Here is a 6,307-nt window from a genome sequence, read left to right on the forward strand (position 1 = left end):
AAGAAGTACAACAAGGCGTTTTTGGAGAAATTCTGAAAAGAAAACGAAATTGAATCCGAACCCATCCGGGATTGGAGACAAAATCCAGCAAAACACAAGCATGAATCTTCGGGTAAGTATTCTGTTGATTCCATATGCTCTCCTTATTGTTATGCTGGGATAATCATGTGTAGATTGTGGGGGTTGCACGATTCCGCTAATTTCACTATAGAAATGGTTCCCTTGATGAAGCAGCGTGTAATAGTGAAATAATGGATTGGGAAACTATACTGTCAGATAAACTAGCAACAGCTGTTCTTGAGTTTAGAAATAAGACCCGTGTTATTGAAAGGTTAATTCCCCCATTCTACTACAGTGCCTATATTTTAGATACCTTATGTTTTAATTATGAATTTCCTGTGCTCGGCTGGAGGTGGACATCACAAGACCCCATGCCTATTCACATATACCATCAGAAATTGTGGAAATCCTCTTATAAGCACCATTTATACCAAGTCTGCAATGGCTTTATGTTACCCATTCATTACTCTATTTTTGATAAACCTGCTCCCAATATTTCCTACCAAGCCGGATTGACTTAACATCAGTAGGAAGATGGTTCGGGGAGGAAAAGTTCACTTATATAAGAGTTTTCGGTAGCCAAGCCGAACCTCATGTCCTTCCCTTGTACATACCTGATAAACTGCTGCGAGGGAAATAACCTATCAGATCATTGCCGAGGGAGTTACATAGACTCTCAGAAAAATAAAAAGCAGGGCTGGCCCTCTTTTCCTTTGAGATGTGGTGTCTACACGTTGCATGATTTCAAACATGCAGAGAAAGAATCTACAAAGATAAAATCATTAACTCTAGCAACTCTTCCTAATAGGCAATTTGATCCCAACAAAGTCGCCTATAATGCACTTGAACACGCCAAATTGGAAAAGTTTGATCATAAAGAAGATATTTTCGATGACCTGTTCTCCTCAGCCGAGTCAATAATGCAGGTTAAGGCATTTGCCAGAATGAAATATCAAGATGAAGGGTTGGTTGAATTCAACAGACTTAGAGAACAGAGGTTGCAAACTCTGCCTCTAGATCTGTTAGCAACAACCCCAACAACATCATCAAGCGAGCCTGAACGGGAACAGTCAAAGGAACCTCCGGTTACAACAAAAGAACAAGAAAAACCACAGGAGGAAACTCAGACTAAAGAGCAGGAGAAAGTACGGGAGGAGACCCAGACTAAAGAGCAGAAACAGAGCAACATTGAAGTAAATGTGGATACCCATATTGATCCAAAACTTCTCTAGGAATGGCAGCAATTTGATTCTATTATTAGCAGTCTGGAATGTTCAAAGGACATCGAAACTTCGAACGCAGCAGACAAATAGGAAACCACTTCACAACAGGTTCCAAGTGGAACCAGCGGCCTACCCAGTTCGAAGGAAGTAGAAATAATACCAAAGGACCCCTCCGATCAAATCATTTTGCAGGTAGAAGAGATTCCTCCCTTGGATGTCTTCTATAGCCCAAGGCATAAAGCTGTAGTAAAACGACAGAGGAAGAGAAGAAGGACTTATCAACCTTCCCTTTTCCCAGAACAGACGGTCACGGGCAATGTGGTTTGGAAGGAGGAATTTGACCCCTTTGATGACCTGAAAAAACTATCACAATATGCTGGAGCCTATTCGGCAGCAACAATAGACAAAGCATCGGAGGTGAGTCTTTTATTGAAAACAAAAGACCAAGAAATCTTCTTATTACAGGCACAACTAACATAAGCACAACAGAAAGCAGAGCAGGCAGAACAACAATTGTTGACACAACAACAAGTAAATAGTCAATTAACTCAACAATTGCAGGCAGAGAAACAAAGGATTGATCACAGCGCAATCCAAAAGCAGAAAGAGTTGTCAGAGGCTTTGGCACAACTGAGGGCAGCAAATGAGCAAATGCTAAAAACAAAAGATGAGCAGATTGCTCAACTATCAGCACAGCTTGAGAAGACAAAGGGAGTTCCACAAATAACTGAATTCACGGTAGAAGCACTACATATAAATACGGAATTAATAGCCCAAATCAAGCTTCTATGTCAACAAATCGCCTAGGCGGAGCCACTATGTGAATTGACAACATCAATAAGTGAGAAAATAGAAAAGGCTAGAACGGAATTGGATCAAGCTAAAGAAACGATAGCTGCATTTCTTGACTGTAGGATACTGATCAGGGAAAAGCGGCGAATTTACCAAGAATTTTAGAGTCACATAAAGATATATTGTTTACAGAATGGCAGTCCCAGTTAATGAAAGCAGAGAGGGCAATTTCAAGGTGCAAATCAACAACAAGCAATTTGGTTGAATTGGTTAATAACACTCTCTACTTGTCAAATATGATTTCCCAATCCACGCCAGGAAAATTGACAGTGATGAAAACATTGGAGCAGTCATGTTATCCAGATCTAGAGGAAAAGGGGAGATTAATTGCTGGAATTAACAGTTTAACATGGGACACCTATTGGTTCTTCTTGTTAAAACCACATACTCAAAGAGCCGCCGCCAAGTGCCTTACAGATGCAATCGGGAATATTATCCCCGATATTCAGGATGCCACCTATGCTAACCAGCTTAGCTCTTGCCTCAACAGACCGCCCGAAGTGGAGCCGATGCTTGCGATAAGTCAGCTCAGATTTAAAGGCAAACAGCCTACTTGATGATTCATGCCGCCGACTGCCAGGTTGCTGAGGAAAATATGATCAAAATCAATTGATACCAATTAAGTAGGATTTCAGTTTCATAGATAGTTAGCTTAATTAAGTATTTATAGACCCTTTCATTGTTTTAGAAAGGGTCGTAAAGTTTTGTACTTGACTTAAAGACTAAAGTTGCACTATTGTGCTTCAACCATATTCTTCTATAAAACTGGACCAATTATTCGAATTTTGACAAGGAAGCTTTTATGCAAATGTGCACTACTGTCTTTGTTTGAAAGTATTTCTACGTTGGAAGAAGAATCTCAAATAGCGATTGACATTGGGAGTGACTAGCAGTTCATATGGTACTATTATCTATGTCTGAATTCATTCTTTCCATATGAATTGTTATTTGATTGCCTTTGCTATTATCGAATATATGTATGTGTTTTAACAACATTTCTTTATTCCCTCCACTATTGGATGTTTATGGGATTCTTTTCCTTTGATCATATATGTATCTATGATATATAAAGTGTAGCAATATTGCGCTAATCCCTTTGTTTAACGATTTACGCAAAGTAATTCTTGAAAGAATAAAAGTCCATGTTTATTGAATAGAGTCATCTACATGCCTGTTTATAAACATAGATCATCAAGCACTACACTTTAAAAGTACAATAGTTCCCGGGATTAGTAGTAGTTCTTTTATTTCGCCGATAGATTAAGTTATTCGCCTATCATTAGATTAGTCAACCAATCATTCATTCATCCCGTTTATCCATTTCTGGGAAACTGGTCCCATTATCCCTAGTCGGAGCCACCATTCCAAACGGAAAAGGAGTTGTACTAAGGTCCGAACCGGGTGGTTATCCCCCAATGTTGACACAACGATTTTCGGGGCATCAATAGTAGGGAAGGGAACTTTTCTATGGAGTGGTTTTTCCTCATAGACCAAGCATATTTTTATAATATTCAATGGAAATTCTTTCCTGGGGTGCCTCCTCATACATCTAGGGCAGAAGATAGCTAAGGATCTCTCTGCTTCCTCCTACACCCTCTTGATTTGCATGGTGTCCATTTGCTAAGCAAGGGTATGCAACATTTCACTCTTAAAGTCTTCCAACATTTTCCCAATTTCACTTTTTATGGATGTGTTGGAAGAGGACAAACTGGCCACACCTTGACTAGCCCTAGCCTTCTTTCTAGATGCCCTAGAATGATTCTTGAAAACTATCTTGATATCATCATAGGGTAACTTGTAGATGTCCCCTCCTAACAACAAGTTTACGGTTTCTAGGAGATCTTTCCTAATCCCCCAGAGAAGGACTAATTTAAGTGATTCATGATTTAGGGTGCACCTTGCCCTTTTGTAGCTGAGTTGGAATCTTTCCTCATAATATTCTAAGATTCATCATGTCCCATGGTCATTCTAAAAATTTCATCTTTGGTATCTTTGGACTTGCAGTAGTCCCTATAATTTTTTTTGAAGGCTTGTTTCATCTAAGCCCAAGTGGTGATACTATCCCCAGGTAAACCCATGAACTAGCCTAGGGCTACATCTTTGAGAGTGGATGGAAATAATTTTAACTTTTGATTGTGAGAGGTGTAATCATAAGTTCTGCATATGAAAATAAACTCAAAAAAAAAGTATCTGGGTCTTCTGAGGTTAGGCCATGGAAGTAAGGAAGAGCAGAGGGGCTTATGTTTTTCATCTTAACATCCCCATTAGTTTCTCTGATGGGAAAATCAACCTCAACTCTATCTCTGTCTCCCCTTTCATTTCTATTTTCACCCATGGTGTAAGTTGGTGTAATGGTCTCTTCTTCTTCTTCCCCCATAGGCTCTTCAAAATTATATGGTTGTTCACCTAAGGGGTCCTATAGCTCACAACCACCAAAGAAGAGGGGAGGTTGGTTTTCTGATGTTGTGGGGGTATTTGGCAAAATTTTTCCTAAGTTGTCTCTACTCCTACGAGGCATGAAAGGAGTTTTTTTGTGTTTTTTTCAGGTTTTTCTTTTGTTTTTGAACAACTTGTAGAATGGAAAGAAAACAAAAATAAATTGCAACTACTTGCTCAATGGAACTTATTGCAGAATGGAAAGAAAGAAAAACCAACTTGCAACTACTTGCTGAATGGAAAGAAACCAAAATTAAATTGCAACTACTTGCTAAATGGAAAGAAACCAAAATTAAATTGAAACTACTTACTGAATGGAGCTAATTGCATAATGAGAAAGAAATAAGGAAAGAAAGAAAGAAAGAATAAATTACATCTACTCAAACACCTCCCCGACAACGATTCCAAAAAGTGATGAGCACTCGTATTGGAGCAATAATGCTACAACTCCTGGGGCAACCAAGGTTACTTCATCAAACCGGGGTTCGTACAAACTTTGAGGTGACAGTGATGTATACACAAGTAGATGTAAGGTCTACTTTTGTCACTATTCAACTAGGGTGATATACCACTAGGGTTTCTCAAACCAACCTTCTATTGACTAGAAGAAGTTTGACTACCAACTGGAGAAGGGAAATTTAACCTAAATGAGAGAAAAGAAATGCTGCCTAATTTAAGGAATGAAAAATTGAATTGGAAGATGCTTGTAAAGTAACATGAAATCCTCTATCTACTCATTGACACATTTTGCTTGCAAAATAACCCTAGTTTAACCCTATTTATCACATGTAATGATTCAAACTAACTGAGTATGGAATTTAATCTAGAGAGTATTAACTACTACATGCATGTGCTACTTAAGAAATAAAAAGAACTCTTTTTTATTTATCTTTTCATTTTATGAACGCAAATGCTAATGTTTCCTTGTTCTTTGGTAGGGGAGACATGTACGAAGGAAGAGGGTTAGAATGTTTTTTATGGCATGGAGGTCAAGTAGAGGCCTAATCCTAGCTTTAGTGATGATTTTTCTCAATTCAGGCTCTAAATAGGCTGCTACAGGATTTCCTATAGGAAAACTACAAGATGTCCTAGTTCTCCTACAGGATCCCCTGTTTTACTATAGGAACATGCCAAAAACTTAGGAAGTGGTCTAGGAGGTGGAATGAAGCTTGGAAGAGGTAAATAATGGGATAATAAGGCCTAGAGGTGGTGGACACTACCCATAGCTCAAGAAAGTGCTTCGATATGGTTGTATTTTCTCAATGGAAATGGCAATGTTTGCTTATAAAACAAGAATTCGGATTGAGATTTTAGTGGATTTTGGCAACATGGGTGGATAAGGCTTGGATGAAGCAAACGAGATGAGGTCTCCATGCGATGAAGAAGCTCCTTCACAGACACACATTCTTTTCTGTATCTATACACAAATTCATCTATGCATAGGAAATATTTATTACATGGAAGAAAACAGAGTTGTTGCCATCTGATGGCTAAGTGCATGAATTGAAGTTCTTGAAATCAATACAAAAGTGCTTTGAAACCAATACAAAACCTAACAGATTAGAACTGAGACTTGCAACTTATCCTAATAAACCTAAAGACAAAGAACTACTCATTAAGAAACCCTAGTTTATGCAACAAAGCAAGAACTCAGTTTTTGGACTGTATGAAAGTGTCCCTCAAGTCTTGATCCCAAAAGAGCGAGATGAGGTGAAAACCACTATCACTAGCTTTTC

At 38.6% G+C, this 6,307-nt stretch overlaps 1 pseudogene; it reads left to right on the top strand.

Annotated features, from left to right (window-relative positions):
• LOC149218800 (cationic amino acid transporter 6, chloroplastic-like) overlaps window positions 1-5,538 on the top strand; it is an 8,077-nt pseudogene extending 2,539 nt beyond the window's left edge.
• Window positions 5,539-6,307: the final 769 nt, after the last annotated feature.

The sequence above is a fragment of the Pinus tabuliformis genome, chromosome Q (genome assembly GCF_031772625.1).
Source record: "Pinus tabuliformis cultivar Carrire ecotype Pingquan chromosome Q, CPIR1, whole genome shotgun sequence".
Classification (NCBI taxonomy): domain Eukaryota; kingdom Viridiplantae; phylum Streptophyta; class Pinopsida; order Pinales; family Pinaceae; genus Pinus; species Pinus tabuliformis.